At 43.3% G+C, this 13,978-nt stretch overlaps 1 long non-coding RNA gene across 1 annotated transcript in view; it reads right to left on the bottom strand.

The window, feature by feature from the left end:
- Positions 1–13,978, bottom strand: part of LOC127010290 (uncharacterized) — a 40,568-nt gene that overhangs the window by 14,238 nt on the left and 12,352 nt on the right. The window contains exon 2 of the long non-coding RNA XR_007763031.1: positions 2,549–2,594. This is a non-coding gene — a long non-coding RNA (uncharacterized LOC127010290). The remainder of the gene's footprint in view (positions 1–2,548; positions 2,595–13,978) is intronic.

Here is a 13,978-nt window from a genome sequence, read left to right as displayed (position 1 = left end):
TAACAAGATGAAGGATGAAGGGGAGGAAGGGGAGGAGACGGAGAAGGGAGAGGAGAGAAGGGGTAGAACGAAGGGGAGAGTGTTAGCTTAGACGATGATAAAGGGAGGGGGAAGAATATTAAGAAGGGGAGGGAGGAAGGGGAGAGTGTCAGCTTGGACGAGAGGAGGAAGGGGAGAGGAGGGAGAGGATAGGGGAGGAAAGTGGGGAGGTTAGGAAGGGGAGGGAGAAAGCAGTTGGGAGAAAAGGAAGGAAGGAAAGGGAGAGAAGAGGAGGAGGAGGGCTAATAAGAACGTACATACCTACATACATACATAAATATACAGAGAGAGAGAGAGAGAGAGAGAGAGAGAGAGAGAGAGAGAGAGAGAGAGAGAGAGAGAGAGAGAGAGAGAGAGAGAGAGAGACTTGAAACTTGACCGAGCTGACAATTTTTCGCCAAGGAGCACAAAATATTCGTGGCGCTCGACGCAAGAGTGACGGATGTGACAGCCGCGACTATTGCCTCGGGACAGTTGGGAGTGCATAGCGAGGCGGCGAGCGAGGGAGGGAGGCGGAGACAGTGACGTGAACTAGGAACAAAGACAAAGGGAAAGGAAAGATATAGAGGAGGTAAAGGAACGTGAGGGAAACAGGCAAAGGAAAAAGGCTGAGGCAGAGACGATGAAATGAAAGAGACAAGACAAAGGAGAGAGAAAAGGGTAAAAGAACTTGAGGAAAATAGGAACGTAGGCAAGGAAGGGAAGGAGGCTGACAAAGGGAAAGACGGAAAAGGTAACAAAGACGAAGAGAGATAACAAAGAAATTAAGAAACATGAGAGAAATAAGAACATAAGCAAAGGAGAATGAGGTAAAGATGGGTTGGGAAACAAGACAAATTAAGGAGATGTAGAAGTAAAAGAACACGAGGGAAGTATGAACATAGGAAGGGAAAAGAGAAAGACAAGGTGGCAAGAGAATGAAATTAGAGGAGAGGAATGAAAAAAAAAGAGAAGACATGGTAGAAAAGAAATGGAAATAGGAAGAAAGTGGAAGAAAGATGAGACAAAAAAGAGAAAAATAAAGTGACAGGAGAATTAAAGAGGAAACGAATGAAAAAAGAGAAAACATACTAGAAAAGAAATGGAAATAGAAATAAAGAGGAAGAAAGATGAGACAAAGAAATGGAGAACGAGGCGATAAGAGTGAAAATTAAAACAAAGAATAAAGGAAAGGAAATGAAAAGAACAAACTAGGAAAGAAATGAGAATAAAAAATAGGAAATGAGGATGTAAGAGGAATAATTAGAGGACCTGATAATAGAAGAAAATAAAAAGCTAAAAAGGAAAGGAAAAGAAAGAAGAGGATGAGCTAAAAAAAAAGGAATGGGAATAAAACGAAAAAGAAAACGAGGAAATTAAAGGCAAATAAAAAAGGAAATGAAGGTGATAACAGAGGAAAGATTAAAGATTAGGAGCAGAGATGAGAGAAAGAGATGAGAGAGATAGAACAGAATTAAGTAGAGGCAGTTAGTGAAGGAAGGAAGGTCTTGCTAACGAATGGGAGGAAGAGGAAAGGAAAAGAAAGGCACGGAGGGAAAAAGAAAGAGGTGGAGAGAGGGAGAGAAAAGAGAAATGCGAAGGGAGAAGTGATAAATGGAGGGATGAACGAAAAAACGGAGGAGTGGAAAGGGGAAGGGAGGAAAGAGTGAGAGACAAAATGGAGAAATGTATAGAACCGTGAGAGAGAGAGAGAGAGAGAGAGAGAGAGAGAGAGAGAGAGAGAGAGAGAGAGAGAGAGAGAGAGAGCAATATAAAAGCGAAAAAATAATGAAATATGAGAAAAAAGCGAAATAACTCAGAAATTGAACAAAGGGAAAAATTCGGAAGTTACCAGAGAGAGAGAGAGAGAGAGAGAGAGAGAGAGAGAGAGAGAGAGAGAGAGAGAGAATATATATGTTGCTGTAAATAACAAAAACGAGAAGAAAAGAACAGAAAGAACGGGTGAAGTATTGCGTTAGAGAGGAGGAGGAGGAGGAGGAGGAAGAAGAAGAAGAGGAAGAAGAAGAGGAGGAAGAGGAGGAAGAGTACAAACTTAGACCCACTTCAAAATTTTATAAAAAATAATAAGTATCACATTTTCCTTTATAATTTCCGACTTTATTTATTATTAACTAACGTGTGTGTGTGTGTGTGTGTGTGTGTGTGTGTGTGTGTGTGTGTGTGTGTGTGTGTGTGACAAGGGAAAAAATAATAATAAACTGTTGGGGGATAAAAGAAAAAAAACTCACCTTATCAGAAAATTCCAATACGTCCACTTTCTATATATACCTCTCTCTCTCTCTCTCTCAGTGGACAAAATATGGTCGCTAACAATTGCAAAAAGAAGAAGAAGAAGAAGAAGAAGAAGGAAAAGAAGAATGATAGACAGAACAGTTGTAATAACATTAAAAAAAACAGCTACAAAAGAAGAAAGAATGAAGGGACAAAAAACAAAAAAAAAAGAATGATCGAAAACAAAAATAAATAGTAAATACAAACACAAGATGAACGAACATACGCATGCACATACCTTTCGGATGCTGCGAGGACTCTGGACTTCTTTTCTTCTTCTTCTTCTGAGGACAAATAGAAACAGATATACTTAGAAATAAATAAAATAAACACACACACACACACACACACACACACACACACACACACACACACACACACACACACACACACACAGGGAAATACCAACAGAGATATAAATAAAAGAGAGAGAGAGATATCGAAATTGTCATTAGTATTGCGTTCCTGGCAAGGCTCTCTCTCTCTCTCTCTGGTAATCTCTTTCATTCTCTTCCTTTTCTTTCTCTTTTCTTTTTTCGTATTGTTTTAGTTCTCTCTCTCTCTCTCTCTCTCTCTCTCCCTGATCGCGCCATTATCGGGTACAAGGGCGTCATTTCCCGCGTGCTCCAAAAACTTTCTCCCACGCAATCAACCGCGCCATAAAACCCTCACTTAGGAGTCATATTTCGGGTAACTATCATCACCACCACCACCACCACCACCACTGTCAACACCACCATCCATACACTATATACCACAATCATCACCACCACCATCATCATCCCCACCACCACCATAACCAATATATATGACAACCGTAACCACAGCAAAAAAAAAAAAAAAAAATCTACCACCATCAACACCACCACCTCCACCACCACCTCCACCACCATTTCCATAACCAACACCAAATAGACTGGGTGGATTTTAAAGACATTGGGCGTGGGTGTGGAGTGGGTGGAAGTGGTGGACTGTCATGTGGAGGCCATCGTAAACAAACCCCCCCCCCCTCCTTCCACTTCATTTTAACATACGAGGAATTAATATATTGGCTTGCAGTGTCTTATATAGGGCAATAAAAACCATGATCAGCTGTGTATAATGTAATAGTCGGCATAAATCTTGCTCTGGCCTCATAATACTCTCACTGGTCACTTAGTCTCAGAAAGCGAAGCCACGGAGCACTCATTGACCGCTGGCTGCCGTGTTTATACTGAGGGATTTCGTCAACAGCGGGAGGGAGCGGAAGTGTTGTCCCTGGCAATGAGGTTATCGTACTCAGCTCTTTATACTCGCTGTTTTTTCTTTTTGTTTTTTTTACAGCAAAGGAGTCAGTTCAATGGCATAAATAAAGGAAACATATATGAAAAAAAGCCCGCTACTCACTGCTCCTAAAGAGTTAGAGTGGCCGAAAGAAAGGTGAATTCCGGGAGGAGAGGTGTGTGTTTGACCGAAGACCGTTGCCCCATATAAATAAGGTCATAAAATCAGTTATTCTTTAAAATCCCTGATTATTAAAGGGTTTGGGTTCGCGGATTGGATAAATTAACGTCCAAATAAGTTATGTGATTATCGTGTATTGGGAGGGACGGGGCAGATAAGCGTTGTCCCTGCCACTGAAATTGTCGTACTCAGAACATTATACTTGCTGATTTGGCACAAGACTATCGCGGCCGCACATATAACGTTACAAAATCATACTTTCTTTATTAAAAACGTTGGTTGTTGGTGCTTTTAGGAGTGGAAAGGATAAATTGACATTTCTAAAGCTTATCTGATAATCGTATTTTGGGAGTAATTATCGCACATCGTGGCAGACTGCTCCGGCGCTGCCCTCTGTAAACAGTTGACAGCCAGGTAGCAGATACGTTAGTTTCAAGATGGCATTCAGACCTTTGAATAGTGTCCGTGGATAGTGCTTTAAAACCATCACCTGGACTACCATTTCTACCTCCAACACCACCACAACCACCACCAACAACAACAACAACAGTACCACCACTACCACCACCGCCAGTACCACGACTACCACCACCGCCAACACTTAACAATGCAGGTATTAATTTAAATCAACACCATTTCGTCTACCACAATTATTACTATTGCTATTACTACTACTATTGCCCTTACTACCACTACTACTACTACTACTACTACTGCAACTATAACCATTACCACGACCACCACAACGACCTTTTCACACAGACACCACCACCACCAACACCATCAAAACTCTCTCCACACCCCAACACACACACACACACACACACACACACACACACACACACACACACACACACACACAATAAACACGAAACAAAACAAAAACGAAACAAAAAAAAGCTTGAATGTTGTCAGTTCCGGAGTTTGTCGGGTACGGATCCGCTTGAGGGAGTCTGAGTGAGCCTTCGTTGACGAGGCTAAATGAGGAGGAAGGGTGGAGGAGGAGGAGGAGGAGGAGGAGGTGGAGGAGGGGTGAGTAGGGAGCAAAGCCACAATATGAAATAGAAGTAAGAGACTGATAAAGAGGGGAGGCAAGGAAAGGGAGGAGGAGGAGGAGGAGGAGGAGGAGAAGGAGGCGAGTAGGAGACACAGGAAGAGGAGGAGACGTAGAAGCATGAGACAGGAGGAGATGCTGGTAGTGGAGCAGAGAGGAGGAGGAGGAGGAGGAGGAGGAGGAGATGCTGGTAGGACACGAGGAGGAGGAGGACGCACTGGAAGACGCAGAAGGAAGATGAGACGCAGAACCAGCAGAGAGAGAGAGAGAGAGAGAGAGAGAGAGAGAGAGAGAGAGAGAGAGAGAGAGAGAGAGAGAGAGAGAGAGAGAGAGAGAGAGAGAGAGAAGACTAAAGGGGAGGAGATGATGCAGAAAGATGATGCTGGTAGTGCGTAGGACGACTAGAGGAGGAGGAGGAGGAGGAGGAGGACGCAGAAAGGAGACAGAGAATGAAGATAAAACGTAGAAACTAGAGAGTGATAGAATGAAGAGACGAAGACAAAAGAGATGAAGATGCAAGAGAAGATGCTGGTATTACGTAGGAGAACCATAGGAGGACTGGAAGAAGAGGAGGAGGAGGAGGAACCAGGAGAAAACGCAGAAGGAATACTAGACGGAGAAGCAGAAGTGAGCAAGAGGAGATGATTCAAGAGATGCTGGCAGTGGGTAGAAGGAGAACTATAGGAGGACTGGAAGAAGAGGAGGAGGAGGAGAAACCTGGAGAAAACGCAGGACGAATACTAGACGGAGAAGCAGAAGTTAACAAGAGGAGAAGAGTAAAGAGGAGGAGATGATTCAAGAGATGCTGGCAGTGGGTAGGAAGAGAACTATAGGAGGACTGGAAGAAGAGGAAGAGGAGGAGGAGTAGGAGGAGGAGAAACCAGGAGAAAACGCAGAAGGAATACTAGACGGAGAAGCAGAAGTTAGCAAGAGGAGAAGAGTAAAGAGGAGATGATTCAAGAGATGCTGGCAGTGCGTAGGAGAAGAACCATAGGAGGAGGAGGAGCAGGAGGAGGAGGAGTAGGGGGCGGGCTAAGGAATTTAGGCTCCCCATCCATCACTTACTATTCATCTTATTCGTGGCGCGCGCTGAGGCGAGGCGAGAAGGCGATCACACGGAAAGCGAAGCGGGGACCAGCACGATTGTTTATGACCCGGCGAGAGAGAGAGAGAGAGAGAGAGAGAGAGAGAGAGAGAGAGAGAGAGAGAGAGAGAGAGAGAGAGAGAATAAACAACCTAAACAGACATAAAAAGATAAAATAACCAAAAAACGAGATAAAAATAAACGAGTGTCTGTGTGTGTGTGTGTGTGTGTGTGTGTGTGTGTGTGTGTGTGTGTTTTAGTGAAAGGTTAAACAGTAAACGTATAACTACCTTTAACTACTACTACTACTACTACTACTACTACTACTACGACTACTACAACTACTGCAACACGCTAGATTAATATACTTTTTCCTCCTCATTTTTTCCCCTCTTTTTAGAACATTCCACGAACATTATACATTCAACATTTTTTCTATTTTTTATTCCCGAGTGTTCCATCTCGCATGCTGAATAATTCTCTCTCTCTCTCTCTCTCTCTCTCGCACCATATTTGAGGGGTGAAATACTGCCTCAAATATTTCCAAGGTCATAAAAGATGCCAAAATGGGCGTAGTTTTTTTCCCTCGCTCTCCCTTTTTAGAGTGAAGGGCTGTAAATCATGGGAGAGAGAGAGAGAGAGAGAGAGAGAGAGAGAGAGAGAGAGAGAGAGAGAGAGAGAGAGAGAGAGAGAGAAGCATAGTCACAGTAGTAGTAGTAGTAGTAGTAGTAGTAGTAGTAGTAGTAGTAGTAGTAGTAGTAGTAATAGTAGTAGTAGTAATAGTAGTAGTAGTAGTAGTAGCGTAAGAAAACACCAATGCATATATTAACAAAGGATCGAGTCGTCTATAAGAAGAGTTGAATAGCTTATATTTACCTAAGAGTCTCATTATGTGCGTATTGAGCGTCACCCATCACTGAGGCGGCCCTGCAGTGAGGATATTTTTGTCATAATACACCATCCTTACCTCCCCTTCCCTCCCCTTCTCTCCTTTTCCCTCCCTTCCCTTCCCTACCCTTCCCTACCCTTCCCTTCCACTTTCCCCATCTCCCCTTCCTTCCCCTTCTCTTCGTTCCCCTCCCTTCCCTTCTATTCCTTCTTCTTCCCTCCCCTTACCTCCATTTCTCTTCTTTCCCTTCCGTCCCCTTTCATCACTTCTTCCCTCCCCTTCTCTTCTTTCCCCTCCCTTCCATCCTTTCTTCTTCCCACCCCTTTCCTTTCACAATTTGAACTTTCACTACCTCCCCTTCCCTCTCCTTCCCTTTCATTCCCTCCCCTCCCTCCCCTTACCCTCCCTCCCTTCTTCTTACCTCCCCTTTCCTTTCCCAATTTCCACTTTCCCTACCTCCCCTTCCCTCTCCTTCCCTTTCATTCCCTCCCCTCCCCTCCCCTCCCCTCCCCTTCCCTTCCCTCCCCTTGCCGGATATACGAGCATTAGTGTAAAACCGCACGAGCTGAATTCGTATTACCAAGAAGCACAATAGGAGGTTTCTATAAAAAGTACTTCTCCTTTCTTCTCCTCTCCTCCTCCTCCTCCCCCCCCCCTCTTCTCTCCCTCCTCCTCCTCCATTTATCAGCTACAACTATTACTCCTCTCTTCTTTTCCTCTCCTCCATCTCTCTGTTATGATTACTACAACCCATCTACTCTCCTCCATTCTTCTCTCCCTGCCTCCTCCTCCACCTCTCTCCACTACAACTATTACTACTCCAATCCTCCATTCTGTTCTTTTATGATCTCTTCTCTCCACCTCCTCCTCCTCCTCCTCCTCCTTCATCTCCCCGCTGTCATGACATCGATAAAGACCGCAAAGGATGAAAAAGAAGTTAAAAACGGGTACAAAAGAGGGAAAAAAGAGGATATGTCACATGAGAGAGAGAGAGAGAGAGAGAGAGAGAGAGAGAGAGAGAGAGACTGAGACAACCTGCCGCAAGACCAACTCAATATTTCAACGCTGTCTGGCGGAACGCGGCGCTTCGGGTCCCCGCGGATCGAAGGTGGACCAATTCGAGGCAACAGCTGTTTGGACCGCTGCGGTACATCTTTCCTTCTCACCTGCCGCGAGGGGGGTGGGGGGGAGATGGAGGAAGGGGAGGGGGAAGAAAGAGAGGAAGAGGGAGGAGTGAAGGATGGGGAAGGGAGAAGAGGGGAAGAAACACACCAGATTGACGAAATGTTTTTGAAAAGATAACTAAAAGGAGAGAGAGAGAGAGAGAGAGAGAGAGAGAGAGAGAGAGAGAGAGAGAGAGAGAGAGAGAGAGAGAGAGAGAGAGAGAGAGAGATGTATCGAAAACCTTTCTTTGATGTTCTTCTTTGCACACACAACCACAAACTCACGCCCAACATTCAAACTCCCTCCCTTCAGCTCCCTTCCTCCTCCCCTTCCCTTCCCTTCCCTTCCCTTCCCTTCCTTTCCCTGCATCTCCCTTTTTACACAACCCTCCTCCCTTCTTTCCCTTCCCTTCATCTCCCTTCTCATGCACACTCCTCCTTCCCTTCCCTTCATCAACCATTTTACGCTTCTCCTCGTTTCGTACCCTCCCCTTCCCTTCCCTCTCTCACTTCCGTTTCGACATTTTTCCCTTAATCTTCTGTGTGGTTTCCTTGATGCTCTTTCTTCCTCCCTCCCTCCCTCCTTCCTTCCCTTCTTTCATCTCTTTCCCTCCCTCAATTCCTTTTTTCCTTAATATCTTCCTCCTTTACAATCTCCCCCCCTTTCCTTTATTTCACTCCTTTCTTCTCTCTCTTCCTCCTTACCCAATCTCTGTCTCGTCAACTTCACACAAGAAAATTTAATTAACGAAGTGAAAAATTGATTAGTTTTTTGTAAGAATGACACTGCCCACTACTACTACTACTACTACTACTACTACTACTACTGCTGCTGCTGCTACGACCTTACTTATGAGTGAAAAAATAAACATTGCAATTATCACGAACACGCACACACACACACACCACGACTAGGTTTGTTGTTGTTATTGTTGTTGCTGTTGTTGTTGTCATGACGTCACCAAGGCCTATAAGAGGGTTTCCATTTTATGTATAACAAGTCATCCTCCTCCTCCTCCTCCTGCCTCTCTTTTATATTTCCTCCGTGGCGCAGAAATATTCACCCTGAGGAGGAGGAGGAGGAGGAGGAGAAGGAGGAGGAGATGGAAGAGGAGGAGGAGGAGGAGGAGGAGAACATTATTAGGCGAAGTGCTGTGTTGAATGGCGAAATAGTAGTAGTAGTAGTAGTAGTAGTAGTAGTAGTAGTAGTAGTAGTAGTAGTAGTAGTAGTAGTAGTAGTAGTAGTAGCAGTAGCAGTAGCAGTAGTAGAGGTAATGTAATGAAGAGAACCAGCTTGACAATCCTTTATTTTATACCATCCTCCTCATCCTCATCCTCCTTCTCCTCCGCCTCCTCGACTAAACTCCTTTACTGCAGACACGCGATACGAAGAAACCAGACGAGAGAGAGAGAGAGAGAGAGAGAGAGAGAGAGAGAGAGAGAGAGAGAGAGAGAGAGAGAGAGAGAGAGAGAGAGAGAGAGAGAGAGAGAGAGAGAGAGAGAGAAGAGAGGAAGATTAAAGGAACATGAACGTGAAGGAGAAAGTGAGAAAGATCGTAAAACAAAAGCTGGAATTTGATAACTAAGGAAATAAAAAGCTGAAGACATAAACGAGATGGAAGGAGGAGGAGGAGGAGGAGGAGGAGGAGGAGGAGGAGGAGGAGAAGGTGGAGGAGGAGGAGGACGAGGAGGAGGAGGGAGAATGGGGGAGTAGGGAGGATCATGCGGAATGTTCGAGGAGGAGGAAGAGGAGAAAGAGGAGAAGGAAGAGGAAGATGAGGAGGAAAAGGAGATGGAAGAAAAGTAAGTAAAGCAGGAAGAGGAGGAATAAGAAGAGGAAGAAGAGGAGGAGGAAGAGATAGGAGGAGGAGATAGGAGGAGAGGAGATAGGAGGATAAGAAGGACTAGGAGGAGGAGGAGAAGCAGGAGGAGGAGGAGGAGGAGGAGGAGGTAAGAGGGAGATTAAAGGGAAGAAAGTCGGCAATTGGATAAGCCTCCATAAATTGCCTTCACAAAATTAACTCTTCGTGACCTGAAGACGAAGGAGAGAAGAAGGGAAGGAAGGAGAAAAGGAGGGAAGGAAGGAGATAGAAGGCAAGAAAATAGACAGATGGATGTAACGTAGAAGGATGGAGATGGAAGGAAAGAGAGAGGGATGGAGATGGAAGGAAGAGAAGGGTGGAAGGAAGGAGAACAGAGAAGGAGTGAGTGATGAAAAACTGAAGGAAAGAAGGAAGGAAAAGGAAGGTTGAATGAACGAGAGAAAGGAAGGAAGTTAACAAGCAAGTGAAGAGGAATAGGAGGAGAAACAAGAGGAAGAAAAGAGGGAAGAATAGAAGATAGGAACCACGCAAAGAGAGAAGAACGGAAGGGAGAGAAGAAGCAAAAAGGAAATATGGAAACAAGGCAGAGGGAAAAAAAGAGAGAAGGAAAAGAAAGGAAGATAGGAAGCAAGGACAGAAGGAAGAGAGATATAGGAAAGGATGACAGAATAGAGGGAATAAGCTAGAAAGGGAAAGATAATTGAAAAAGTAATAGAAAGCAAGCAAAAAGAGAAGGAAAAGAGAGAAAGACGAATAGAAGGCACAGAAGGAAGGAAAGAGGAAAGAAAGAGATAGAAACCAAGCAAAGAGGCAAGGAAGGAAGAGAGAACGAAGGAAGAGAGGAAGGGATAGGAAGAACGAAGGAACAGAGGAAGGGTGATAAAAGAGATAAAAAAATTGACCGATAAAAATGTAGTTTGTATATAAATTAAAGTTAACGACGAGGAAAAAAACAGGAGTGATGAGGCGGAGCAGAAAAAAAAAGCAAAACAAAAATGAAAATGAAAGAGTAAGAAGGAAAAAAATAAATGATCAAAGTTTAGCGAAGGGAAAAAATATCAAATGAACGCTTGAAGGTAATTAAAACTTAGGCGTAAAAAAGAAGAGAAAAAAAAAGCTAGTAAATTCCGAAGCAGAAAATAATTAAAAATGAAAAAATGCAGTAATGAGAAATACCAAAAAATATAAAAGCAAAAAATTAAAACGAAATTAAAAAAAGGAAGATTAATGAGATGAAAAGGATGATGATAAAAGAGAAAGTAGATAAATTAAGACAAAGAAGACGTAGTAAATTAGTAATAAAGAATAATAAAAATAAAAACGGATAATAACTATACGAAAAAGAACGAGGAAGAAGGAAAAAAGAAAATATATGAAAAAAAGAAGCAAAAAAATGAAATGAGAAAGATGAAAAATGAAATAGAGATGAATAATATGAAATCGTAATACACTAGAAATAAATAATAATAAAAGAAAGATGCGATAAGAATGTGAATACTAAGACGAAGAAGGAAATGATGATAAATGAGAGGAAGAAGAAGAGGAGGAGGAGGGAGGAGGAGGAGGAGGAAGATCTCAGTTAACTAATCTTCTAAACTCACGTCTTAATCTTCCTCTCAGTCACGTGTAAGGAATTTAATCGCATTTTTAAAGAGAAAACGAAAATAGGAAACTAAAAAAATATATCCCATTGACAATTTCCTTTTATTTATCTCCCTTTTCTCTCTTCATTATTATTTTATTGTTTTTCTCCAGTATTTTCATTTTTCTCATTCTCATTTTTCTCGCCTTTCATTTTCCTCTTTTTTTGTTTTCCAGATTATTTTCCTTTTACTAATATCCTTTTCCTTCTCCTCATACTCCTTTTCATCACCCTCTAATAGTTTTTCATCAAGAAGGAAAGAAAGAAAAAAGGACATCAGCCAAAGGAGAAAAAATGTCATTGGTAATTCTTGAAAGCTTACAGAGAGAGAGAGAGAGAGAGAGAGAGAGAGAGAGAGAGAGAGAGAGAGAGAGAGAGAGAGAGAGAGAGAGAGCCAAGGGGTGGTCGTAACAGGTGAAAACGTTAATTAGACGGTCAATAATTTACCTGGACTCATTGATTTTCTGGACTAATCAACGACTTAATTACCTGTCCGAACCCGTGTTAATTGACTGGCTAAGAGGGGAGAGAAGGGGGAGGGGGGAGAGGGAGAGGAGGGAAGGGAAGGGGAGGAGTGTGGAGAGACGGGGAGAGAGATTTGAGTGACCAGATGAGGGGAGAGAAAGGGGAGGAGAGGGGAGAGAGTTGAGAAGGATGGAGGAGGAAGAAAGGGAGGGGAGAGGGGAGGGAGACAAGAAGGAAATGGAGGGATGGAAGGGCAGAAGAGGGAATGGAAGGAAATGGGAGAGGAAGGGAGAGGAGGGCAATGGGGAAGGAAGGGGAGAGGTATAAATTGAGATGAGTAACCCTAAGCATCATCTCCGGTTCATCTCTCCCTCTCACTCATCTCCTTTCCTCATCTCCCTCTCACTCATCTCCTTTCCTCATCTCCCTCTCACTCATCTCCTTTCTTCATCTCCCTCTCACTCATCTCCTTTCCTCATTTCCCTCTCACTCATCTCCCTGTCGCTCATCCCTCTAATCTCTTTCCTCTCTTCCCTTTTTCTCCTCTCCTAATCTTCTCTCCTCCTCCTCTTTCTTCCATTCCCTACCTCTTTTTTTTTCTTTCCTCCTCCCTCTCTTCCTCCTCTTCCTCCTCCTCCTCTTCCTCCAAATCTCTACCATCCATCCTTTCTCCTCCTCCTTCTCCTACTGACCCCATTCCCTTTCCATCTCGTGGCATCCTATTTCTCCTCCTCCTCCTCCTCCTCGGGGCAAGATTCTTTCCTTCCCTCTCCATGCACAAGAACAATAAAATCCGAACCCTTTTTCCAGTCAGTCAGTCAGACAGTCTCTCTCTCTCTCTCTCTGACGTCATTCCACCACCGCGAACAACAAGAACATCGCCGCTTAGTTTGTGTAATTAATACTGACCGTAAGCCAGTTTTCTTTTTTTATATTTCAAGGGGAGGCTACTCTATATATTTATTTATTTTATTCGCCTAATGGATCGGTACACTTACGAATATTGTTTTCCTGTTGTGTAATTATTCTGTTGTTTGAGTTTATTAATATATTGTTCGTTAGTTAAATTGTGTTCTTTTTCATATGTATTTACGATATTCTCTGACGAATGCGCGTGAGACAAGAGATAAAAGGGAAGAGAATGATTAAAAAAGGAATGAAAGAGTGTGAGAAAGAAGGAGAAAAATAAATTACAGCAGTTTTTTTTTATATATATATTTACGTTTATATATTTGACGAATGCGCTTGAGAAGACAGACAAAAGGGAAGAGAATGATCAAAAAGGAATGAAAGAGTGAAAGGAAGGAGGAAAAGAAATTAAAGCAGATTTTTTCATATCTATTTCCTATTTTCTTTGACGAATGCGGTTGAGAAAAGAGATAAAAGGGAATCAAATAATTACGAAGGAAGGAAAGACTGAAAAAAATAAGGAGAAAAAGAAATTAAAGAAGATACAAAAAGACATACACAACGATGGACTGACAAATAAGATAAACACGCCCACCCATCTACACACACACACACACACACACACACACACACACACACACAAAGGATAAAAATAGACAGTTCGCCTCCAATTTCGGCAACAACTCGTGACGTCATACCATCGATGTTCCCCGCCCCCTACCTCTCCTCCTCCCTCCTCCCCCTCCTCCCTCCCTCTCTCCCCTTCTTTCTATCTCTTCCAACTCCCCCCTTTACCTCAACTCTCCCCTTTCCCTTCCCTCTCTGATTCCCATTCCCATTATTTCACTTTTTCTCTTCCATTCCTCTCTACTCTTCCTCTTTCTCTCTCTATCCTCCTCCTCTCTCTTTACCCTCTCTCCCTCTCTGTTTCCCTTCCCTCTCTCCACTTCTGTCTATCTCCTTCTCCTTCCTCTCCCTCTTCCTCTCTATCGTCCTTCTTCCCATACTTAATCCTCTCTTTCCTTCCCATTCCTCTTTATCTCCCCTCTCTCTTCCCCTTCCCTCGCTAACACCAAAACCACACACACACACACACACACAGCCGTCGCTTCCATCATCTGTTTCACGCACTTTTTTTACTCTCTCTCTCTCTCTCTCTCTCTAATTGGACAGCGGGGTACATTTAATGGTTGACT

The sequence above is a fragment of the Eriocheir sinensis genome, chromosome 43 (assembly GCF_024679095.1).
Source record: "Eriocheir sinensis breed Jianghai 21 chromosome 43, ASM2467909v1, whole genome shotgun sequence".
NCBI classification, from domain to species: Eukaryota; Metazoa; Arthropoda; class Malacostraca; order Decapoda; family Varunidae; genus Eriocheir; species Eriocheir sinensis.
This window is presented reverse-complemented; position numbering and strand designations above follow the sequence as displayed.